This window comes from Protopterus annectens, chromosome 9.part0 (genome assembly GCF_019279795.1).
Source record: "Protopterus annectens isolate FY-2018-M chromosome 9.part0, PAN1.0, whole genome shotgun sequence".
Classification (NCBI taxonomy): Eukaryota; Metazoa; Chordata; order Ceratodontiformes; family Protopteridae; genus Protopterus; species Protopterus annectens.
The window spans coordinates 869497826-869524826 of record NC_056743.1 but is presented as its reverse complement, the minus strand read 5'-3'; the positions used below and the strand labels follow the sequence as shown (position 1 = coordinate 869524826).

The window sequence follows — 27001 nt, the reverse complement described above, 5'->3', positions numbered from 1 at the left end:
GGGACATACTCCTCAGTAGCGGGTACCAATGTTGCCGGCCAGTCTGGAGCTATCAAGATGATCCTCGGGTGATCTTCTTTGATCTTCAGTAGCACTTTGTGCATCAAAGGAAGAGGTGGGAATGCATATGCTGTCAGGTTTTCCCAACTGAAGGATAGGAGTCCACCTTCCAAGCAAGTGGGTGGTATGTCCTTGTGCAGAATTTTTTCAATTGGTGGTTGTGTGGGGATGCGAACAGGTCTATTTCTGGCAGTCCCCATTTCCTTGTGATGGTTTTGAAGATGTCTGGATGCAGCATCCATTCGTGGGCATCCGTGGTGGTTCTGCTTAAGATGTCTGCTAGTATATTTTCTTTTCCTGGCACAAATATGGCCTGGAGCTGAATGTTGAGGCTCAGGGCCACATTCCAGAGGTCCATTGCCATCCGGCATAGAGGGTATGAATGTGTGCCTCCCTGTTTGTTGATATACCACATAACTGTGGTGTTGTCCGTCCTTATCAGCAAATGACCCTGTTGAAGAAACGGTCTGAATGTCTGAATTGCCTGTTTTACTGCCAGCATCTCCTTTTGATTTATGTGTAGGTTCATCTGGTCTTGAGTCCATAAGCCTTGTATGCACTTGTCCACCATGTGTGCCCCCCAACCGAGGTCTGAGGCGTCCGTGGTGATAGTCTGGCTTGGGTGAGGCCTGTGGAAGGGCAGTCCTTTGTTCAATTGACAGGCCTGGGCCCACCACTGGAATTCTTGCTTCAGGCATGGAATTATTGGAATTTGGGTTTCCAAGCTGTGCTTGTGCTGAGACCATAAATTCCTCAGGTACCATTGCAACTTCCTCATATGTAGTCTGGCATGTGGAATCAATATTATGCAGGATGCCATGTAACTCAGGGCTTGCAGGATTTTCCTTGCTGTAAGCTGGTCCTGCGCTGCTAATGCCATGAAATAGAGTGGTAGCTGCTTCTGTTTTTCTGCTGTGAGGAATGCCATCTGGTTTGATGTGTCCAGTTCTGCACCCAAGAAGGTTATCCTTTGGGATGGTATCAGCCTTGACTTTTTTGAGTTGACTGTGTATCCCAGGGCTTGCAGCAGGTGAATAACCTTTTTCAAATCTTTTGTTAATTTGTCTTTGCTGTCCGCTTGTAACAGGCAGTCGTCCAGGTATGGATAAATATGAATTCCCTGAAGCCTGCAATGAGCAATTACTGATGCCAGGCATTTCGTGAATACTCTGGGCGCAGTAGATAAGCCAAAAGGCAATGCTGAGAATTGATAATGCTCTGATCCTGCAAGAAATCTGAGGTATCTTCTGCAATTTGGTCGTATGGGGACGTGCAGGTATGCCTCCTTGAGATCCAGAGTCACCAGCCAAAACTCCTTGCCCAGCATGGGAAGAAGTTGCTGTAGGGTCAGCATCTTGAATTTTGGAACAATGAGATATGTGTTTAGAGCGGACAGGTCGAGGATAGGTCTCCATTGGTTTTCCTTTCTTGGTACCAGGAAAAGTCTTGAATAAAATCCTTGTCCTTGTTCCATAGCCGGTACCTTTTCTATAGCTCTCATCCTTAGTAAGTGGTCTATTTGTTGTAGAGCGTTTATCCTTTGGTTTGGAGTTAGGTTTGGCATTCCTCTCTTCCTTGGAAGAGTATGGAAGTGAAACCTGTAGCCTTTGTCTATTGTCTGTAAAATCCATTTGTCTCCTGTAATGTAATGCCAATTTACTGAAAATAAGGCTAGCTTTCCGCCTAAGGGTGCTTCCAGTTGTTCCCTGGTAGGCGGTTTCAGAGCCAAGTCACTGTGATTGTCCTGTGGAAGTGGTAGTGGCTGGATCTGTGGCAGTACTTCTCTGGCTGTTAGGCTGCCACTGACGTGCACTGTAGGCACCTCTGGATTGACCTCTGCCTCTAGGGCGTCTATTTCTGCTTCTCTGTGCTCTGGTGGTGTCTGGAAAGGACCAATTCTTGGAAGGCCAGTTCCTACTAAACCTCGGAGGCTGGACCTGTAAGAAATCCTTGACTGTCTGGACAGACTTAGCTTTTTCTTCCACCTTCTTCAACACTTGCTGTGCAGGGGAACCAAACAAACTGTGCTTTTCCATGGGAGCATCTAGAAGCTTGGACTTTACATGGTCTGGTAAGGATTGCTCTTTTAACCATGCGTGCCTTCTGATCACTGTGCCAGTCATAGCTGATCTAAAGGAAGCCTCCAGTGCATCATAGCCGCATTTTAAGGAATGATTACTGACCTGCTGAGTGTTATGCACCAAATCCTGAAGGGACTTACGGTCTAAAGGCTCAGTCGAGGACAGTTTTTATTTAGCTGATCTAACAGAAATTCCTGATACTGAATCATGTGGAATTGACAGTTTAAGGCCCTAGCCGAAAGAGTAGCAGAAGTATAAACTTTTTTACCCCATCTCTCTAATGCCCTAGATTCTCTTTCAGAGGGGAGGGGGTTTTTGGCAGAGGCAGCTGCTACAGCTTTTGGGCCCTGTGAAATAGTTTCAGGATCTGCAATAGGAGCCTTATACAAATGATAATGTGTGTCCGGAACCCTGTAGTATCTGTCGGGCTTAGCAGGGGCCGGAGGAAGGGAGTCAGGGGCAGTACAAGCATCATTAAATGCATCATCCACAACTGTAAGTACAGGAGGAATAGCTAAAGGCCTATGTTGTGGTAAATGTAAAAAGGTCCTAAGCCTTTTCCTAGAGTCTGAAAAATCCTGGCCCTGCCATTGAAATTGTTCCCTCATAGCATGCAAGGTTTCCCCAAAAGAAAATTCCTCAGGAGGAGAGGCAGAAGGTATGGAATCCTCTGCATCAGAGTCCTCATATGGAGAATAAGGGCCTTCTGGAGGATTTGTCTTTTCTGAATCATCAGAGGAGTAATCTGAAGAAACTGGCTCAGGGGGCTCTGCTCTAGGCCTCTTCTCTGGAGGTGGGTGAGAGGCCCTGTCAGGGTGAGACTGGGTTCCCCTGATCAAAGAAATGAGATCCTCTGCTAGACTAAGCATTTGAGTACTAGAGCTAGGCCTGTGAGAGGGGGTTTTAGCAGGCACGGCCTTTGAAGATTTAGCTGCTTTAGCCCTGGCAAAAGCCTTAATTGACATGGATGCAGGGGGCCTAGCAGCTCCACGTGCAGGAGTAGCTATATCTAAGGGGATAGTATCTGATAAATCCTGAGAAACTGTAAGAGCAGGTGGAATTTCTGTAGCAGATTCAGCCATGCTGGATGAGGCCTCGGTAGTAGGAGGCATGCTTTCGGCCGAAGGAAGAATCGCGGACTCTGTTTCAGCCAAAACCGAGACACTCGCTGTTGGCTTAACCGCGGTTTCGTCAGTAACCGCGGACCGCAAGTGTCGGTCCTTTTCCTTACGCTTTTTAGCTAATTGTGAAGTCGGAGTCTCCGACGGCATGTTATAAGCAAAAGCGGAGCCGAAAAACTCCTCTGCAAACTCCGACCAACGTCTAAGAGTCCGTCGGTTGAAGGAAGCACAGGCTAGACAAGCTGCTACGTCGTGGTCTGGGCCTAAACAAGGTAGGCAGTAAGAGTGGAAATCTTTATGAGGTATTTGTTTCCCACAAGTTAAACAGTTATTCACTTTTTCTGACATCGGCTGAGGCAAGAAAGAATCCCCAACGGGGTACTTAGCTTTTTAGAAGTCTTCGGTAGTAGCAATCTCTGGTTCTGACAGACTGGCACTTGCGAACAGCTTCTGCTTCGGGCGCCACGCGGCAAGAAAGACTGAGGAAAATGGCGTCGGCTGATGCCTTTATACCCGCTGAACTGCAGCTATGACGTCGGGTGAAGTGCGACATCAGCCGAGGCCAGACCCAGACTTTGGAATCCGGCCGACCGAAGGGCTGCCTGAGGCCAGGACAACCCATTTGTTAGGACTGCAGATGCATCCTTGAAGGACATCCCTGGTTTTGCCCAAAGACCTCTGCTGTGTGGGCAGCGTCTTCCATTAAAGTTCCCCCACCTGCCCCTGGGGGAACTTTCACCGTGTGTGTCTTGAAAAGACCTTCTGGATTTTTTGAACCACATTTTTCCACCCACTCTTTGATTCCTGGACAAAGGTCTTTGAGGAGCAGAAAAACATACACCCACAATGGAAAGGGTCTTTCCATTTTTCTCACACCTGGATAATGTTTCTCTAACCTTTGGGCCAAATAAGGATGATCCATCAAAGGGTGCATTAACAAATGAGGACTTAAATAGCTCCACAAAGTCACAGCCAAGCGTGTCTCCTTATGGCTACAGTTGAACCCATTGCTCTGGTAGCCCTTTCGTCTGCATGTTCGGCTGCATGTACAATGAGCCTCATGGATGAATTAGACACAGATTCCATGGTAACTAACTGAGAGGCAACTTTGTCTTGTACCTCATCAGAGACCACTCCTGCCAGGGTATCTGAGAGCTCCTTGATCAGATCCCTTTGAAGCCTGGTTAAATGTGCCAAAAAATTCAAAAACTGTAATGCAAAGGTCGAGGGAAACATAAATCTGCTTGCTAAACCTATCCATCATCTGGGACTCTCTGTTGGGTGGATGAATAGAGGAACTTTCCTCAGCTAGTTCCTCTTTTGTGGCCACTGCTACGACCATGGCATCTACTGCTAGACCCTTTGCCCAAAATTGTTTATCTTCTGAAGGGGATACAATTTTATCTGGTCTCCTGGAAATAGGCTCAATGGATTTGGGTGGCTTCCATGCCCACTGAGCACTCAACTGGATAAGTTCATCAGCAGGTGGAGTCACCCAAGAGGTAGACGGGCGAGTGCGTAAAGCTTGCAGGTATACTGATTCTTCAGGACTAGGGTTTTGAGACTTCCAATCATCTTTCTGTTTCAAAATTTCCTGGGTGTCTCCAAAGGAGACATCATCAGGAGGTGATCTGGGGGATCCTTTCTAATCATCAAAATCAGTATCTTCCTCGATGGATTCCTGCGGGGAATCTAAGTGCTTCCTCTTGCACTTTTTCTTCAGAGGGACCTCCTCAAGGGAATAGTGTGGAGAAGTATCTGAAGAAGACAGAATCTGAATCTGAGTCTTCTGAGGTTTTAGCACTCGCCGGCCCAGTGGAAACTTGGTGTTAAATACAAGGAAAGAACAGTAAATAAACTGACTTTGCTCGAGAGTGAAGTTGAATGTGTCTGCCCAGGAATGCGGCAAATAAGATCTGAGGTAACTAGAAGAGATGCATTAAGGGTAGGGTTGAAGCTCAAGAGTTTTTGGCCTGCGCGAGGTATGGAAATGTCCAAGATGGTTCCGATGCTCAGAGCGGAACCCATTGGTTAAGAATAAAATGAAGCTTGACAACTTCAGATCTAGGATTCACGATTATTTTTGAAATGCTATTTATCTGATGGAAAGTCAAGTTCAGTGAATAGGATTTTAGCTTCTTTGGCACCCCAACTTATATACACCAACTCCCTGGATGCACAACAGTAGAGACAAGGCAACATCACCTGTTTGCTGAAAGTGGCTTTCAGTGATAGAGCTGTTGTGTTGCTGTCAGTTGGACAAACAGTGCTCAGCTCAAACACATTCTAGAAAACTACAGGAGGCAAACGCAACAGAGCAAGCAGGGAGACATTAGGTATGTTTTCATTGCAAAAGTATACCAAATGTCTGTTACGGTAAGCATATTACATAACAATGTTATTTTTTTTCATTATTATTTTTACAGCAGAAAAATAAAGTAGAGAGTGGTGAATAATTACAACAAAATATATATACCTCGCTAGATTCTGTTTGGTAATTTACTGCCTGCTTTGTAGTTTTATTATTTATAGACATATAGGACCATTTTGCAATTCCATATACATGTAGAATACTGGCATTTTTGAAGGAAGATTAAGATGTGGTGGGTCTTAGCCACTGGCTTTTTATAGCATCTGACTGTGTTCTATACTTATTACAAGAAACTGTAACACAAAGTGCTAATCATATCGCTAATATATGTCTGATCACTGCAGGTCTTTGCCCAAAAGATACAAAGAAAATAGCTGGTGCCAGAGCCATGGCCTGAAGTTAAACGCCAAAAAATGTATAGTCATACCCTTCGGGAAAAACAAGGTAACCCCAAGCTACCATATAGGTGGCAATCCACTAAGCACAGAAGAGGTTATCAGGGACCTGGGGACCCAGGTTGACAGTGGCCTTCCTTTTGACACTCACATTGCTAAAGTGGTTAGAAAGACCTTCTACATTGCCCACCTGATCATGAAGGGATTCACATCCAGATCTAGTGAGGTCATTGTTCCCCTGTACTCTTCACTTATCAGACCAATGATCGAGTACAATGCCCCATTCGGGATGTATCTCACCCGACATCTGCAGCAATTGGAGAGACCCCAAAAGTTCCTCACCAAAAGGATAAAGGGACTCCAAAATCTGTCATATGCTGCCAGATTGAAGAAACTCCAGCTCTATTCAGTCGCATACCGTCTGCTCAGAGGTGACATGTGCCTGACATACAAGGCCATGTCCAACCCGGAATTAATGGACATGCTCCACCTCAAAAATCCAAATCCACCAAAACCACTAGAGCAAGCGACTTAAACCTTAGCACGGATATAAATAGGACGTGCTGGAGGGATAGATTTATCACTCAGAGACTCCCTATGCTGTGGAATAAAATCCCGGTCCATGTGAGGCAGAGCACCTCGCTGACTCTGTTCAAGAGAAATCTAGACCTGTGGATGGGAGATCGTAGGTTTACCCCAGGAATCAACTCTGTGTCACTGCTGGACAGAGGCACAACAAACTAATGGGCACAGTATTTTTTCATATAAGGGGTGGCGTAAGCCACAATAATTTGGGTTAGGCTTATAAATGCCTTAGGGCAGATAGCCTAGTATAAACCTATGAACATATGAACCTATGAAAAGGCACGTTTGAAGGATGTTACCTTTACCTGAAGTATTAGAGTAGCTGTTTACATTTAACATAAGTAAAAATACCTCATCTTTTTTCTGCCTTTGTAGTAGAGAGACCTGAAGCTGTATAAACTGTTTCAGGCCATTAATGAAGACTACCTTTGGCATAAATAAAGATTAGATATCAGAAAGACTGCTCAGACAAAACATGCACCTTTTCTTTTTCTTTTTTCTTTCTTTCTTTTTTTTTTGTGCATCAGATCTTATAGCTTAGAAAATCTTCTACTGAGCGTTAGAGATTATGGGATTTTGGTTAGCAAAAGTCATTCATTTAGAAAAAGGAATTTTAATCTTGCTCTGGGCACCATTATAGTTAACTCTCTGTCACAGCATCTAAATTGAGATGGTCATTTAAACAGGATACTAAGTTAAAAAAATTAACTCGCTATATATGTAAAACACGCACACAATTATATATAAATAACATACACACACACACACACACACACATATATATATATATATATATATATATATATACACACACACACACAGACGTGTGTGTGTGTGTGTGTATTTCTATTTATGATGAAAAATAACTGTTATCTGAAGGGGAACAAGTAGATACGATAAATATATTCTGAGTAAGAAATAGAGCAGAAAAGAAATAATTCACAGATAAAGTACAGATCGATCTGATTGTAATATTCCCTGTTTGTGCGCTCATACTGAAAAATGTTTTCATGTTGTCAAGTATGACTTCTTTGAAGACAACTTTATTGTTTCTTTTAAGACTTTCAATGTATCCTTTGAAGGGTCCATAATAAATAAATAAAATCTATCCAAGCGCATAAATTCACACATTTCTGACTGGAAAGATGTATTCAGAAAGGTATGACAGAAAAGAATGTAGTAAATGCACTTCCCCATCACATCCCCTAACACCTTATACCTGTGGAAGCTGCCCCCTTCACCCCAAGCTTGTTATGCTTTTGTACTTTATCATTGGTTTAATTTAGGTGAACACGTTCAAAGAGTGCAGGGTCATTCAGCATGGAAAGCAAAACAGAGATCACCATTCAGCTGCGTGTACAATAGTGAGTGCAGTTTTAGGGCTTTTAGTCTATCAGACAGCAAGTAGCTAAGGTTACTAAAATCTTTTTTTTTTTTCTTTCTGGTGAGGAAAGACTGGTGTGTCAAGTTGGTTTAAGTGTTTAGTAAGGTACAAGCTGAGAGGGCATTATATTCAAAGATGGCCCTAATAAAGTGGGATTATCAACTTCTTTGGAGCTTGGGGAATTGTGTAAGGCAGCAGAATTTCCTAATGACAGTGCAGACGTGGTGGTCAAAGAAGAGTTTATCACTACTGGTACCCAAAGTCCCTAATGAGTGGGTTAGAATTAAATGGAATGTTAAACATATAACATTCAGTGATGATATTAGACTTACAAAAGAAAACTATCCAACTCTAGGCAGTGGGAGTAAACCCATGAAAGAAACACCAAACATTTGTTTGGCCCAACCCATATTGGCGACTCTGAATATCAGAACTGGAATTGATAAAGGTCTCCAGTTTGCAATCAGCAGCAAAACATGGTTAGCTTTTATGTCACAGAAGTATATGGGAAAGGGGGGGCATGACAATGTGTGAAGGCTGCCAGCCTAGCCTAGGGTTGCCACCTTTTCAAATGGCCAAAGTGGGACATTTTCGGGACACACATCAGATTTTATAGGCCAACACATACCCACGGTCATTACAAAGGATAGAACTTAACTTTTTTGCCTAAATAAAAGCTTATTCTTGTAGCAGTTTAGTTGCTTATTCTGTTTCTTGTAACATTTAGGTATTTTAGATACAGAAATAACTATTTTATGCAACTATTACATAAAATATGGCACATAATTATGTCCTACAATCTCAGGACATTTGCCACTTTTAATATTTTTTGTCAGGACACAACTGCCCAAAGAGGGACTGTCCCTCGCAAAGTGGGACAGGTGGTAACCCTAGCCTAGCCAGATAGAATTTTATAGATAATTCTGTCATTTGTAAATATTAATGTAAGCCACAGGCTTATTGTCTTAAATGTGAAAAGACTGCTGTTAGATGTGGAACTGCAAAAAATGTAACAACAGTGCACTCTGCTGGCAGAAAGCTGACCAAGTAAAGCATGTTGTGACCCTTTGATCTAAACACGGTGCCGAAATGTCTAAATGAAGACATTCTTTCTATTGTTTTAACCAAGAGTTAAATTGCTAGATTTAAACATGCAAATGTACTTTCATTGTTCTGCTTCCTGACCAGCTGCAATATAACAAAATGAGATGTTAAGAATGTAAATGTAGTTTCTGTTAGCCTGGGAACTCAGGGAAGTGTGAAGAATGATGTAATGTGAACCAGGAATGTGATTTTAAAAACAGAGAGAATCAGAGAGCATTAACCATGCTTGTCTTGACCATCCAACTCATCAGCACTCTGCCTTTGCTCTATATGTAAGTTTATCTTAGACTTGTGTTTTCTCTTAGAAATAGCTACAAACTACAAAGATTAGACTGTGTTTTTCTGTGATGTCAGAACTGTACTACTGAATTATTTTAAGTATGTCTCTGTGATCTATGAACTCTTGACTAGCACTGTGTAGTAAAAAGTATAGTCTTGTGTTTTTATTATTTATTATTAAAAATTTTTAAAACATTTCAACTGTGGCTGTTTTGTGTAGAGATAAGTTAAGTTCTAAGAGTACATTGCATGTATACAGCGATCCTGTTTAGTTATACCACCAATTGGATAATAATACTGCACAGTAATAATTAGACACCCTTTTAAGCGCCTTTCAGTAGCTGATAAATATTAGTAGGTGGTGGCAGCTGATACTACCGTATAGTCTGGGGAAAGGGGGCACAGCTGGAGAACCTGTGCCAGCCTTCCCCATTAGTGTCTGTGTGGTTATATAAACTCTTCTCAAAGTGTGTGTGTGTGTGTGTGTGTGTGTGTGTGTGTGTGTGTGTGTGTGTGTGTGTGTCCGCTACTTGGGCAGGGACACAAATCACTGGTTGGACAGAGAGGGTGCTAGAGGTTTTAGCTTGCCCACTAGGCTGAGATCTGGACCCTATAGCTGTGCCAGTGGGGAGTCTTATTGGGGACCTGGAGAGCAAGGGAGCAACCAGCCCCTGACTGACTGTGATCTCTGTGTGCTCTTAAGGTAAACTGCACTTTACTGTGTGTATTTGTTATCCTTTCCTCCTATATGAGATGCCCTTCACTGGTGTTAATGATGAGGATTGAGGATCCTTGATTGCTGGGCCAGGGCACGGGCGTCACACAGTGCATTATTTTGTTCTTGTAGCCAAAAGTCATATACTCTTGTTTGCGAAAGTGTGCCTTTTCCCAAGCACAGCCTTAGTAATCTAATTTTACAGTCCAAAATAGTTGACAGGACTAAGATATGGAAGCTTTGAATTAAGATCTTCTTAAAAACCTCTGATTAAATTTTAGACTGTTGCTGGCAATAGTAGCATCTGCTAAGTCAAAGATTTTATTCCACAAATAACCAAGGAGCCACTAGGACTTTTTGCGTGAAATCCAGAAAACAGTACTGTAAAACTGAGCTGTCACATCTAAAAACAGCCAAGATATACAGCCACATTACTGCAATTTTTTAGACCCAGTTTCTTAAATGAGGTAACTTCCCCAACTTCATCTCCAGGATAGAAACCCTGCAGTTATCAGAATCTGTTACTGTCACTATGACTTGCACAGCCTGTGGGAAAGAAAAGCAGATGTGCATATAATTGACAGCTAGGTTGTTGAACAACCCCTGAACTCAATTCCAATTATTCAGCAGCAGTGTTTCTGTTTCAAACAGAAACGTTCATACTAATGACTGTTATGGCTATTTTTGGGTAATCATTTGAAATGTTGGGACCTGCTACACTGAGTCCAGAAATGTAGTGACTGAATGGTCAAAAGAATATACTTGCATATATTATGTCAGAGACTCCATTTCTTGGAATATTCATTTTTCTCTGAGGTATGGCAATCTGGGAGTTGGTATATGTGTGTATATATATATATATATATATATATATATATATATATATATATATATATATATATATCTATATCTATATCTATATCTATATATATATGGGTCTACTACGGTTGATTGAAAACTCACTTGACTGAAAATGAAATTACTAGGACCACTTCACTGAAAGCTCACTTCACGGAAAACTCATTTCGTTGAAATTTATAAATGGCATTTTCACCACTGTAGCGTGATCCTGGAGTTAGTATATAAAGTAAGGGGGGGGGGGGCAAGTGAGTTTTGAATCAACCGTAGACCTATATATATATATATAGATATATATATATATATATATATGTAAAAGCTGGCAAGTGTAAGAGGCTTGCCACCCACATGGATGGGTGGGGATGCTGGGGGTTAGGCTTGCTCTCCTGCAAAAAGAAGTTTAGAGGTGAAGAGCAGTTTTCAAGATTTACTCTTCTCCTGTGGTTTCAGTCTTTTTTTTTTTCCGGCTTGTCTGCACTTGGCATTTTGAGTGCTGACATTTCAATAGGGAGCATTTGGCCTCTATACAAATTAATAAACTTTCAAAATAGTTTGCTATTTTCTACTGAAACATTCTGGGAAATTTGCTTGGACAAATGTCTATAAAAGGTACTTAAACTTTGCCCCTAGATTAAAAAACAAAGGAGTAGCTGTATCTTACATTTTAATTAAAGCAAATGTTATCACTACTTTTATGGCCATTTAAAAAGAATAAATATCACACTTTTTTAAAGAAGTACATGGTGGAATTCAGAAAAGTTACAATGAGAAGTTAGTCCATTTTACCACTCAATGTAAGTATTTCTGATTCAGAGACAGCCCTACTGTGATGCTGTCTCTGTGGCCTACTGCAAATGTCAATGAGGCATTCCAGTGGAGCAGCCTATATTAATTAGCAATGTGTCCTCCCCCTGGGAACACCTGTGGTAAAGTATTTATGCAGCTAAGTGATTCTCGGAATCTCTTGGCTGTGTAAGTTACCTCAGCTGGCCCTGTTAATGAAGATAGCCAAAAGCTCACATTCACCCATTGCTTTCAATGGGTGAGATCACGTCAGAGGCAAGTGCTGGGGAGTTTAACAACAAGGTGGGAGTTTGTGCGCGTGTATGGCTGCATGTGTGAGTGTATGTAGAGGGATGAGTGGCCACAGGTGCTCGTGTGTGTGTGTGTGTGTGTGTGTGTGTGTGTGTGTGTGTGTGTGTGTGTGTGTGTGTGCGCGCACGTGTGCATACATGTGTGTGTGTGTGTGTGCCTGGGTGGTCACAGTATGGGTGTTAGTTAAGGGACAGGCAGGGTAGGCATGTGTGTGTGTGTGTGTGTGTGTGTGTGTGTATCTGTCCATAAGTGCAATCAAGTGGGGGTGTTTTGAGTGAGTGAGTGTGTGTGTGTCTATATATAAATGTATAGTGGCATGAATTTCTGTTTGTGTGGGGTTGGGCTGTTATACCTCCACACTCTTCCAGACTAATGAGAAACTCCTGTAATACTGGGGGGGGGGGTGTAACTAGACAGCAGGGATATTTTTTATATAGGCATTTAAAAAGTGAACTGAACAAGTTCGGCAGCACGAAAGATATGGAGCAGGGATACTGTTTATATCAAGTCCTAATGACACTTAAAAAGCTAATTAAACATATTCTGCAGCATGAAAGACATGGAGGGTGAGGAACAGTAGACACCAGGGACACTCTATGTCATGCCTTAAAGGAACTTAAAGCGATTCAAACCCTGTACTGTAATCAGTCAGAAACAGCTCTGTGGCAGAGCTTCACTCCTCTATACTATCAGCAGACATCAAAGACAGCCTTACATATTACCTTAAGAGTTTAGAAAAAAAAGTAGTGAAAGTTGGGAAGAAGGGGGCTCCAAACAATGTACCCTTGGCACACTGCCCAGCTCTTGAGCAGTGTTTTATCTGCGCTACTTCTAGAAAACAGGCATACTGTTAACATATTACCTTGCATCTTTGAGGGGAAGAAAAAAGTTAAAGTAACGGGGTTCAATTATTTTTTACACAATAATAAGTAAAAAACTCTAATGTCTGGCATTATTCACTGACTACAAAAGTCAGCTAGTTACAAGGTACAGGGCACATATAAGAGGCAACATCAGGAGCATTTAGAGTTTTACACTATTACTTGGACTCACTTAAAAAGTTAACACAGCAACAGGCCTAGCATCATGGTGCACTTTATGAACAATAACAGGAATTAAATACTAATATCTTGACATTACTGACTGACTGTAAAGTTCTGTGGTTTCCAAGGCAGGGACAAAAATAAGAAGACAAGGATGTTCTGTCAACTCAGGGACATTTAAGAGGTACACTGGTGTATCCATGTGTGTTTGAATGTGTGCATGTTTGTGGGTGAGTGAATACAGGGTGCCTGTGTCAGTGCAATACATGGGCTGCCTGAGATGCTTACCACAAGACGATGGGGATTTGTACTTGTTGTAATTATGGACAATTCAGAGACATGTAAATTAGCTGATAATGAGGTCTTTCATGTAAATTAGCTGATAATGAGGTCTTTCCTCATTGTGGCTAACGTCTATAAATTTTATTTTCCTCAACCACAGAAAACAGAAGTTATGTACTCACCATAACGTTCATCTGAGTGGGTAACTTCATTTGTCTGCAACCTGTGGGTATCGGATCTGTCCTCGGATCTGAGCCGGCAGCTTTACCTAGCTAAAGATCAGAGCTCCTAGCTCCTCCCCTACCCATAATCCCCTGCTACACATCCCCGATCCTCAGATCGAGTTTGCCTATAGGGACTCCACAAGACCCTCGACAGAGGCCAGTAACCTACTGCCTAACAGAATGGACAATCCTCTCCTTGGTTAAGAAGCGCAAAACTGGTTAGGGGGAATGGAGGGAGGGGTCGGTTGCAGACAAATAAAGTTACCCACTCAGATGGAACGTTATGGTGAGTACATAACTTTTAGTTATGTACTTACCATAACTTTAGATGTTTGGGATCCATCTCGCCTACATTCTGTACTGATGGGTTTGGAGCCGATCCTCGGCTCCGACTCGGCACGCTATACTATAGAGCGAAGTCTCTAATTGGCTGAGCTATCTTATATCCCACGATGCACCACCACTACTTCCCCAGATCTTGTTTGTCCGCACACATGCCCACACTCATAGACAGTTGAAATAACATTGCCAGGTGTTTCAAGATGAAACGGCTAAACTGAACCGTCCGGTCTCTTCTGATCTCCAAGGCAGGGGGAAGGAGGGTGGGTTATTAGGAATGTAGGCGAGATGGATCCCAAACATCTAAAGTTATGGTAAGTACATAACTAAAAGATGTTATGTGATCCTATCTCGCCTACATTCTGTACTGATGGGACAGCGTCCCTAGCACCTGATTCCTGGGTGGCTCACTGGAAAACACTCCTGAGAACTGTGGAACCGAAGGAAGCTCGCCCCCGAGATGCCACATTCAATTTGTAATGAGAAATAAATGTGTGAGGAGAGGCCCAGGTAGCCGCAGCACAAATGTCACTAATGGCAAGCTTAAAATGAAAGGCTGTCGAAGTAGCCATAGCCCTTGGAACAAACTTTCTTAAAAAACACTCAGAAACAACAAGTAGCTGTTAAAACAGCTTTTGGTTGAAAAATTAGAAATTTTCTGACAGAAAATCAGTCAGTAAAAGGTACTTAGCCCAGCCAAGTCGAGACCACGTCTATTGCTATCAAGCGGCAAACGAGATCTGGGGAGGTAGTGGTGGTGCATCCTGGGATACAAGATAGCTCAGCCAATTAGAGACTTCGCTCTATAGTATAGCGTGCCGAGTCGGAGCCGAACCCATCTGTACAGAATGTAGGCGAGATAGGATCACATAACATCTTCTTTATCTGAAGTGGTTAACTTCAATTGGTCTGCAACCTGTGGGACAGAGTCCCCAGCTACCTAGAAACCTTGGGCGGCCTTCAGCGGAGCCAAAGGAAGCCCTACTCCTGGAAATCATATCCAATTTATAATGGGAAATGAATGTATGAGAGGAGGACCAAGTAGCTGCTGAACATATGTCGTCTATAGGAACTCTAGACCAGAACGCTGCAGAGGTAGCTATGGATTGGGTTGAATGAGCATGGATTCCCAAAGGTACCGGTTTGTTCAAAGCTAAATAGGCTTGAATGATGCATTGTGAAATCCAGTTGGCTAATGTCACTTTGGTAATAGGCTTACCCAAAGAAAACTTGGCAAAGGACACAAACAATTGATCAGATTTACGGTTAGTCACTGTCCTGTGCAAATAAAAATGCAGTTGTCTATGCACATCCAATTTGTGTAGTGTGTATTCCCCTTTGTTCTGGAAATTGGGAAAACACACTGGCAGATTAATAGACTGATTAATATTCGACTCAGAGGCTAATTTAGGGAGGAAGGAAGGATTAGTCCTGAGAGAAACTCTGTCCTTATGAAATATTAGATAAGGGGGTTTCATACAGAGGGCTTGAAGCTCAGACACTCTCCTGGCCGAAGTAACTGCAACCAGGAAGGCTGTTTTCCAAGATAAAAATTTCAACTGAGCCAACGCGGTCAGTTCGAAAGGAGGGCCCGTCAAAGCCTGTAGGACCAGTGTTAAGTCCCATGGTGGGACCGCAGATTTAACTGGCGGTTTTAACAGAAAAGCGCCTTTTAAAAAGGTTTTGCAAATCCTGGTGGAAGCCAGTGATCCTACATCATCCCCCACATGGAAATGAGAGATGGCTGCCAACTGTACTTTAACCGTAGATGCACTGGCTCCCTGATGAAAGATATGGGACAGAAATTCAAGAATCGTCGGGATAGGGACAGTAAAAGGGTCCAAGCCTCTGTCTTTGGCCCAAATGGAAAAACGTTTCCATTTACTACCGTAGATTTTTCTGGTAGAAGGTTTGTGTGCTGCTATCAGAATGGCTTTCACTGGTGACGAAACACTGGGAGTCCTTGCTATCAGCGGAACTGGATCAACCAAGCCGTGAGCTTGAGGTCGCCCAGGTTTGGGGGTTGTAATTCTGCAGGATGAGAAATTACAACTGGAATGGGATCTAAGATCCAAGGAGGAACTACACTGTGAGACCGCAGGTAAGGGAACCAGATCTGGTGAGGCCAGAATGGGGCTATGAGGATTATCTTGCTCCCCAACCGATGGGCTTTCTGCAGGAACTTCGTCATGAGCAGAAGCACGGGATAAACATAAAGGAGACCGGGGGGGGGGGGGCAAGTATGAACTAGAGCGTCTCTGGGGCTCTCCCCTATTGGGGGAATTAGAGCAAAATATTCGCTGCACTTCATGTTTTACGGAGAAGCAAAAAGATTGCAGCAAGGTAGACCCCATTTGAGGAAGATCTGTTTCGCTACTAATGGGTTTAGAGACCACTCGTATGGTGTGAGGATCAAACGACTTAGCTTGTCCGCTAGGATGTTGGTCCAGCCCGGAATGTGCACTGCTACCAGAAAGCAGTTGGTGGAGGTCGCCCATTCCCAAACTCTCATGGCCTCTCGGCAAAGGGGATAAGATCTGATTCCTCCCTGTTTGTTGATGTACCAGACTACAGCCATGTTGTCTGACTGAATTGCTATAGTTCCAGGAGGAAGAAGGTCTTGTAAGGCTTGCAACGCCAAAAGCACCACCCTCATCTCCAGGACATTGATATGCAGAATGGTCTCTGAGGAAGCCCATGTGCCTTGGACGGTTCTGCCCTTAGCATGCCCCCCCACCCGAGGCGAGAAGCGTCCGTGGTCAACGTGGCTTGGGGCTGAGGCATGACGAACGGTCTCCCCTCTCGCAGCTCCTGAGAGTGTATCCACCAGAGAAGGGAGTGCTTGCAAACCCTGCTCAAGGGAATTGGGGTGTTCAAGGGGTGCAGCAAAAGTGACCATTGGACCTGAAGAGTCCATTGAAGGATTCTCATGCGCAGCCGCGCAAAGGGCGACAGACCGATGGCCGCCGGCATGGAGCCCAAAGCTCTCAGAACTAATTCCACAGGTGGGGCTGGGGACTGGAGAATTGCCAAAACATGAAGAGACAAACTGCGCAACCTGTCTGTTGTTAGAAAGGCCTTGGAATGGCGTGTATCTATCTTGGCCCCTATCATTTCCCGAACCTGCACAGGATGAAGGAATGATTTTTGAAGGTTTACAGTAATACCTAGATGCTGAGTAAGAGCCAGGGTATAATCCCTGGCCAAGCACAGCTGATGCCTGGTGGAGGCGGTGAGGAGCCAGTCGTCCAGGTACGGAAAGACCCGAATGCCCTGAAGTCTCAGGTGGGCTGCGACCACTGCTATGACCTTGATGAACACCCTGGGGGCTGAGGTCAGGCTGAACGGAAGAGCCCTGAACTGAAAATGACTGGCTCCCAGCCGAAAGTGGAGGAACCTCCTGGATCGTCTGTCCATCAGAATGTGGTAGTGTGCATCCTTGAGGTCTATGGAGCACATCCAGTCGTTCTCCCGAAGGAAGGGGAGAATAGATTGCAGAGTGACCATCCGGAATTTCTCTTTGGGAATGAACAGGTTTAGAGATGAGAGGTCTAGTATAGGCCTCAGTTCCCCCATCTTCTTTGGCGCTCAGCGGTCGTCAGGGGCTGCGTAGGCACCTCACTGAAAACCAGAGAACCGGCGACTGGCCTAGCAGAGGCCATGGAGTCTGGTTTGCGTCTCGGCTGCCTGTCCTTATCTTTGCGATTTTATGCATTCTGGTCGTCGGTTGCTCCGACGGCATGGTATAATTAAATTTCCTACCAAAATAATGTCGGGCGAAACCAAACTGACGTTTTATAGTACGTTTGTTAAACCCAGCACAAAACCAACAACCTGTGACGTCGTGGTCTGGGCCTAGGCAAGGAATACAACAAGAATGAAAGTCTATAAACCACAATGAACGAACCACTAAATACCTCCGGTGGAACAGGAAACACTGTCAATATGATGGAAATGTTGCCAGAATTCCAAGCAAAATTCACAAAGAATCACTGTAATGAAGTAATATAAATCCACAGTCTGTTAGGCACATTGAAAAACTGCTCCAAAAAATCGCGTGCTAAAACCACCGTTTATTGATAACAGAAACACAAAAGAATGACCTAGGTTTCGTCCGTCTCCACAGACTTCATCAGATAACGACAAAAAATGTACTAACCCACTTAAATAGTACCCGTCGAGTTAATAATCCAATTACTCAAGTAATCAATGCAATATTAAAAACTTTGTTTAAAAACAAATAAAATACATACAATAAATGCAATAAAATCATAATATAGTCCAATATGATTTAACTTATACAATAATTAATAAAATACTAGTAAATTATATGATTTATGTAAAAAATGTATATATAAAGTATTAATGAAGATGTGTATATGTATAGGAGTGCTAAAAATATAAACTATATTAATATCACATAAATATAACATAAATATAAATATATAAATATACTATAATATGATAATTAATTAATTACTGTTCTATGTATGTATATTTTATTATTGACTATACTATCATATATATTATATTTTTCACATTATATTTTTCACATATAATGATTCATTGTTATTCATATTTGAACTTACATTAGTGTCACATGATATATATGATAGTATAGTCAATAATAAAATATAGATACATAGAACAGTAATTAATTAATTATCATATTATAGTATATTTATATATTTATATTTATGTTATATTTATGTGATATTAATATAGTTTATATTTTTAGCACTCCTATACATATACACATCTTCATTAATACTTTATATATACATTTTTTACATAAATCATACAATTTACTAGTATTTTATTAATTATTGTATAAGTTAAATCATATTGGACTATATTATGATTTTATTGCATTTATTGTATGTATTTTATTTGTTTTTAAACAAAGTTTTTAATATTGCATTGATTACTTGAGTAATTGGATTATTAACTCGACGGGTACTATTTAAGTGGGTTAGTACATTTTTTGTCGTTATCTGATGAAGTCTGTGGAGACGGACGAAACCTAGGTCATTCTTTTGTGTTTCTGTTATCAATAAATGGTGGTTCTAGCACGCGATTTTTTGGAGCAGTTTTTCAATGTGCCTAACAGACTGTGGATTTATATTACTTCATTACAGTGATTCTTTGTGAATTTTGCTTGGAATTCTGGCAACATTTCCATCATATTGACAGTGTTTCCTGTTCCACCGGAGGTATTTAGAAGAATGAAAGTCTGTATGAGGTATTTGCTTCCCACAAGAAATGCAGTTGTTAACTTTTTCTGACATCGGACTGAGGCAAGAAAAGGTTCCCCAATGGGGTACTTAGCTTTATTGAAGACTTTAGTCTGAAATTTGATTTGAAAATCTCAGGAGTCAGCCGACCGGCACTTGCGAACTGCTTCTGCTTCGGGCACCGCACAGCAAGAAAGACTGAAGAAAATGGCGTCAGATGCCTCATATACCCCTGGCGCACTGACATCAGGGAAGAAGCGAGAGCAACCGACGCCTGACCAAGACTTTGGAACTCTGGCTGACTGTGGGACCGCCTGATGGCAGGATAACCCAAGTGTGATGACTGCAGCAGTGTAACACGATGAACATCCTGGAGTAATTTCCCAATCTGGACTGGCCTGGGGGGACATGCTGGATGGCTCTTTTTTCTAATAGCTTCGAAATTTCCGAAGCTGCCGCCTCCCTTTGATCGGGTGGGACATCGAGGAGGCGTTTCATAGGAGGGGGAAGACTCAGAAATGGAATGGAATAACCTCTGGATATAATTCAGAGCACCCACCGGTCCGTAGTAATAGACTCCCAAGTTTGGAGATGCTCCGACAGATGCCCCCCGACTGCCTCCAGAGAGGGACAGCCGGGTACGCCCTCACGGCTGTTGCGCGGGCCTCTCCGAGAAAGGTTCTCGGGACCAGAGATTCCTCGCCCCCCCCTCTGCCTCTGGGCCAGCGTCCACCTTGTCCTCCTCTGCCTCTGAAGGACGAGGGATCCGAAGTGGGACGAGACTGCTGTGATTTCCAAACCACATCTTCTTTTGTCCTCTCTGGTTCCTCGAGAAGGACCATTGGGGATGAGAGAAGCGGATCCTGATGGCAGATAGCATCTTCCTGTCCTCCTCGCTTTGGACCAGCGTGTCGTGGACGGTCTTGCCAAAGAGCATAGAACCGTCAAAGGGCGCATTAGCGAAGGACGCCATGAAGGGTTCCACAAAATCGCAAAGGCGGAGCCAGGCATGGCGCCGGACAGCGATGCCTGCTCCGCTGGCTCTAGCCACTCCCTCCGTGGCATGGGAGAATAGCCACATAGATGTGTTAGTAATAGATTTCAGAGTGGCGATGCGAGTCGAGAAGGTGCATTTGTCCTCGGCCGCCATGGACTCTGAGGGGGGCTCCAGCGTATTCCTTAATCAAGTCTCGCTGGAGTCTGATAACGTGTGCCATATAGTTCAGCACCCTCACAGAGAAGGTAGCTGAAGCAAACATCCGCTTTCCAATGCAGTCCAACGTCCGAGATTCCTCATCTGGAGGGTGGACCAAGGAACTCTCCTGCGCTAGTTCCTTCTTGGTGGCAGCCGCCACCACCATGGCATCCACTGGAGAACCTTTAGACCAAGCCAGCCTATCAGAAGGGGGGCTAAGTATCTTGTCTGGCCTTCTGGGAATTGGCTCCACGGTGTCCAGCTCCTTCCAAGCCCTGGTGGTAATTAAGTCCACAAGGGGGTCAGCCGGGGGGGGGGGGCACCCAAGAAGTAGATGGGCCTGCATCGAATGCATCCAGAAACACAGACTCATCCGAGGAAGGTTTTTGGGCAGACCACCCTCCTCTGATTCGCAGTATTTCCATGATGTCTCCAAAGGAGACATCCTCAGGGGGTGACCTTGGGGAACCTTTCCCTTCCTCCAAATCTGTGTCCTCTGTGAGGGACTCAGGGGAGTCCAGGTGCCTCCTTTTGCACTTCCGTTTGTGAGGAACCTCCTTGGTGGGGCTATCTGAGGAGGGCTCACCCACGGGGTCTTGTTCCTCTAAGGGAACCAACTGGAGTGCCGATGCAGGCTGTGCCTGTGGCCGGATGACGGAGGACATGCCCAAATGCGCAGGGGTGACGGATGGATCCGCAGCCCGGACCGGGGATCTGGAAGTCCTCGACAGCACCCTCTCCACTACATAAAACACTGAGGGCGAACCGCTCTCCCCTGGCTCCGAGAGCAGCCCCCTCGGCGCCAATGCAGGGATCAGTGTCGGAGCCGAAGCAGTCGGACCTGAGAGGGAAGTGTGCTCCGACCTAAACGGCGCCGAAGACACAGTTACCCCCATGGATCCGACGCTCAGCTCTCGGCCCCGAGAGCTAGGATCCGACATGCTCGAGGGCATAGTCGGCGTCGAAGTAATCAAGATTGTCGGTGCCGACGGATCCCCGGGTCCGAAACGGCACGGATCCGAAGACTCCGAAACCCGATACTGGATCAGAGAAGGAGCGATCGGGGTAAAGAAAGGGGCCGAGCTTGGAGCACCCCCATCTGCATTTGAGCCTGCAAGAAACGACGCATCATCCGGTCCAAATCAGCGTCGGTCAAGCTTCTGGTGGATCTGGAGGAAGTCATTGAGGCGGGCCTGGAGAGCCGCCTCAAGGACCTCGAGGGAGACCGGTACTCCTCTTCCGGCTCCGGGGAAAAGCAAGGAGAACGGAGCCGAGAATGAGGAGAACCAGAGACCCTCTTAGCGGGACTACCTACCTTAGCTGGCGGGGCCGAGGGATGAGACTCCGCCCGCTTTTTATGCCTATGCCGGTCCTTATCTCTCCTCTTCTCTTTAGAAGAGGAAGAAGAGTCCCCCTCATCCTGAGAAACAGAGGGAGTTTGAGTCCCCAACATGGGAGGGGGATCGGAAGGCACGAAAGCTGCAACCACGACCGGTACCTTAAAGGGAGAGGAGGAAGAATCCGGGGGCAACAGTCCCGCCAGGATTAGCTTATTCCTCCTATCCCTGATAGCCCAGGGGTTGAAAGCTGCACAGACCTGGCAGCTGGTGGATAAATGGGCCACCCCCAGGCAAATAACGCATTGAGTGTGGCCATCGGCTGGGGACAGCTTATGACCACACTCAGTGCATTTAGAAAAAATGGCTTTAGGCCCTTCAGCCATCACACTACACACTCACACACTAGGGGGAGGGTTGAAAAACAAATCTGAAGAAAAATTACCTTAAAAATATTAAACTAAGTATACCAGTCAGTAAAGGGGGCTAAACCATACACACACAACACAGAAAATACCTGAAAAAAAAAAAAGATTTTAAAGTTTATAAAACTAGAAATTTCTCACCCACACCAAGAGCTCGTCTCTAGAAGGTGCTATAAGCCGCGGCAAACTAGATCTGAGGATGGGGGATGTGTAGCGGGTGATTACGGGTAGGGGGAGGAGCTAGGAGCTCGGATCTTTAGCTAGGTAAGGACGGATCCGATACCCTCAGGTTGCAGACTAAATGAAGTTAACCACTTCAGATCAGTCCTTATGACTCCAGCTCTTACCACAAGTGGAGGGATTCTTTCTGAATCCCTGGGACAGTATTTTCAGGATTGGATGGAAGTCACAATAACTCCATGTACTCATGTTTTTGCTAGCCCCTGTCACCTGTTTCTCTGTAGACAAGGGAAATAATTGTACTTTAAGATTAATATTTTAGAAATGTTGCAACTGAACATTTATCCCCAGTTATAAATGCCAATACATCTATAATGAATTCAGACTTTCTTACAAAACTTTCAGAAAATGGCACCTGGATACTACATGTGCATAATGAGTTAATAGGCTAAAGGCAAACAGACATCAGTATCTCAAATGTGTTTAAAGCCATCTCCACTCGTAAAAATGATTTCTTGATATACATTTGAAAATGATGGAAAAGACCACCTTTATCACATAATACAATTATGTCTAGAATTTAATTTGCTGCCTAGAAAATATCACACACACAGACAGGTGTGTTATACAACTGAGGGGCACAAAAATGATCACACAGCTATGACAGTCTTCTGGTGCCACTTATTATGTAAGAAAGTATGTGTCTGAGTCCATCTGAAATTGCAAACAAATTTCTCAAGAAAATACATAACGGCACTAAGCAATGGAATCCACTTAAGTTTGTGGCTTGATGTACAAAGAAACATACAATTTCAAGTTTATGCAATATGTAACACTACCTATATATCTACATTTGGGGTAAGAGAGTGGTAACAAAAGAGAGCACTTTAATGAAAAAACATACCAGCTCAATACAGATGTATCATGGACTTCCATTCCATACCTTGAACAGAAGTCATAAGCCAATTTCTATGGGAAAGAGGATAATGCAATATGCCACAGTATCCAAAATCTTACCTTTGGTACTTACTGATTCACAGGTTCATACTAGGCTATCTGCCCTAGGGCATTTATAAGCCTAGCCAGATTGTGTTTGGCTTTCGCCACCCATTTTAAATTAATTTTGCTATGCCCTTTTTCGAGGTTAGTATACTGTGCCTCTAACAGTGGCACAAAAGTGATACCCGGGGTAAATCTACGATCTCCCATCCACTCATCAAGATTCCTCTTGAAGAGAGTCAATGAGGGACTCTGCCTAACCTGGACTAGGATTTTATTCCAGAGTGAAGGGAGCCTCTGGGTTATGAATCTGTCCCTCCAGCATGTCCTATTTATTTCAGTGCTGAGGTTCAAGTTTCTCGAGCGTGTAGCTCGATGGGATTTGGATTTTCTGAGGTGCAGCATGCCCATTAATTCCGGGTTGGACATGGCTTTATACGTCAGGCACAGATCGCCTCTGAGCAGGCGGTATGCCACTGAGTAGAGCTGGAGTTTCTTTAACCGGGCAGCATATGGCATCTATTTGAGCCCTTTGATCCTCTTGGTGAGGTACTTTTGGGATCTTTCCAGTTGCTGCAGGTGTCTGGTAAGGTACATCCCAAAAGGGGCATTGTACTCAATTATGGGCCTGATGAGGGATGAGTAAAGAGGCACAATGACCTCCCCTGATCTAGATGTGAATCCCTTCATGATTAGGTGGGCTATATAAAATGTTTTTCTAACCACTTTGGCCACGTGGTTTTCAAATGAGAGATTGCTATCAACTTGGGTCCCCAGGTCCCTAATTACTTCTTCCATACTTAATGGATTACCACCTACGTGGTAATTTGTGGGCACTTTGTTTTTGCCAAAGGGGATGACTATACACTTTTTGGCGTTTAGCTTGAGGCCATGGCTCTGGCACCAGTTGTCTGTTTCTATGAGGCCCTTTTATAGGATGCTTGTGTCGGCTGGAGAGTCGATTATGGCGCCTAGTTTGCAGTCATCTGCGAACTTGGTCAGCCACAGTCCTTCTGCGTTGGCCTGTACCTCCGAGAAATATATACCGAACAAGAGAGGTCCCAGGACTGAGCCTTGTGGGACGCCACTTGCAACTGGTTTGGAGTCTGACATGGCTCCAGCAATTCTAACCATGTGGGTTCTGTTGTTGAGCCAGTTTGCAACCCATCTAGTGACATAGGGGTTTATTTTTAAGCTGGTGAGCATATCTATAATGCCCGAGTGGGGTATTGTATAGAAGGCTTTTGCGAGGTCCAGGTAGGCTGTGTGGACCACCTTCCCCTCGTCAATGGCCTTGGTGACTGTTTCAAAGAAGTCGACCAGGTTTAAGAGGCAGGATCTGCCCTCAACCAAGCCGAACTGGGTAGGATCCAGTGTCTGTAGGTCCCCAATATCTTTATTTATGAGGTCCATGATGATCCTTTCCATAGCTTTGCAGACCAAGCTAGTCAGGCTTATGGGGCGATAGTTTCCAGGATCCGTTGAGGCACCACCTTTGTGGAGAGGGACCACTGTTGCTGTACGCCACTCTTTGGGTACATATCCTGTAGTAAGGCTGAGATTGAACAGTAGTTTTATGTTTGGGTTTAGCTCTTCTTGGAGTTCATGTAGGACGCAGCCCGGGACACCGTCTGGTCCCATTGATGCTGTGTTTTTTGCTTTGGAGAGGGCGGCTCTTCTCTGAGCATCTGAGATGTCAGGGGCAGCACTCTGCTGGGACAGATATTTGCCCTTTTGGTGGGGGGGGGGGTTTGCACTGAGCCCGTCAACTAGGATGTTGGCAATGTCTGTGGGTTCGGTGTATTTTTTTGTCATTTTGGACTAATTCTGAGCATATCTGGGAATTCCCACCCAGGTTCCTAACATAACTAAAGAAAGCCTTGTGATTATCCTTGGTGTACTGTACAATTTTTCTCTCGACGCTGGCCTTAGACGATTTTATGAGTGCCCGTAGTTTTTTGCTAATACTGATCAGAGATGCCTTCCCTTTTTGGGATTTTGCTCTATCATGTAGTAGCTTCCTCCTTCTATTGTATAGTTTGTTTATGGCTGGGGTCCACCAGACAGGACGCCTGCCTTTGGAGGATTGGGTCTTGGTTTTATCTGGGATTGCATGATCCATGCATTCCTGAAGGTGTTCATAGAATATTGGCCTATACTGACACATCACGACGATTTCAAACAGTTCGTCAAGGAACGCCCTCACTTTATTAGAAAAAGAGACATGAACCTTAAGGGCCTTTTTTGAAGGTGAATCTGGTTTTGGTTCCACAAGGGGTTGTTCGAAACTTGGCACATATAAGTGTGGCTCGTGTAAACAATGTTCTTATGTGCTTAATGAAAATTCTATATTTATTCCACCTAAGGAGGTTTAGAGTTAAGGCTGAGCATTTTTACAACTGTGGTACTAAAGGGGTCGTCTATTTGGGGTTTTGCACACAGTGCTCCAGTTTTTACATGGGTAAAACTGAGAGAACACTCAGAAGAAGGATATATGAGCACCTGTACGATGTTTCTAAGAAAGAAAACAATGCTTTTTATAAACATCTTGGTTCATGCCCCAATATGCAACTTAAGTTTTTCATTTTAGATCAGGTCTTGCAGGACAGTAGAGGGGGTGAGTGGGAGGCCCGATTGGAATATAAGGAACTGTGGTGGCAGCTTAAATTAAATGCAACTAAACCCCCTGATTTGAATGACAGTGTTAGCATCATGAGTGTTTTAAAACTGCGGAGGGCTAAGTTATGATGTTTGTTTCTTGGAAGTGTCGTTTATTTTAACAATATGGAGAATGTTTTGTTTCGAACAATTTTTTAACTACTGCCTATTTTGTGCCTAATGGGCAGTAATTTTTAACCACGATTTTTGAATGGTTCTCAAGGCACATATGAATTTTTTATACGTTTCTAATGTTGCCTTAAGACATTACAAGTTTGGCTTGTAGTTTGGTTATGTTGATGTATTTGTTTTAACTTTGACAGCATTGTAAAACAACTTTTAAGTCTCTAACATAACCTGGTGGTTTGCTAGTTTCAATGTCTAATTAGCATATTTTATTAATTGGAGTTCTAGTCACATGATTTGGACTAGAAGGTACTTAAGCACTGAATTTTTAATGATGGTTTATCTTGATAAAGCCTGGTATGACTCCAGGCGAAAGCGCTTGATGTAATGTTCTACTTTTTATTTGTTCTTCATTAAAGTCAATTTTGATTCAAGATACGTTGGACTGTTCAGTTCCTTTCAAGCCTTTGGATATTGTTCTTGGTTTGGATCTGCTTTGTTTTGAGTTTCTTGGTTTTACTGATCCATGGCTGAAGGAGATGAACGATCTAGTTTCGCTGATACACCACTATTGTTAAGAGATGAAACCAATAATGCACCAGTTACACGTGGTGAATTTAAGCAGATTTTATCTCTTTTATCTCGACTGACTAAGTCCCTAAACCCTGAATCTAACACTTCTGAGGCTTTATTGCCTGGCAATCAGCAAAACAAACTGGGTTTATTTGCCACAGCAACTTTGGGTTCCAGTAATGGAGTTTTTTCAGCAGCGGAAGTTCCTGGAGGGATTTTATTGGGTTGCACCGATCCACAGGAGCAGCAGTTACACCAAGTGAATGTTAACAACGCTAGAAGTCATTCAGTGAAAAAAAACTTCAATTTTGTTTCATGGACAGAAAAACAATTTCAAT

At 43.7% G+C, this 27001-nt stretch overlaps 1 protein-coding gene across 3 annotated transcripts in view; it reads right to left on the bottom strand.

Moving 5' to 3' along the window:
- B4GALNT1 (beta-1,4-N-acetyl-galactosaminyltransferase 1) overlaps nt 1-27001 on the bottom strand; it is a 2012712-nt gene that overhangs the window by 931973 nt on the left and 1053738 nt on the right. The window lies entirely within an intron of this gene.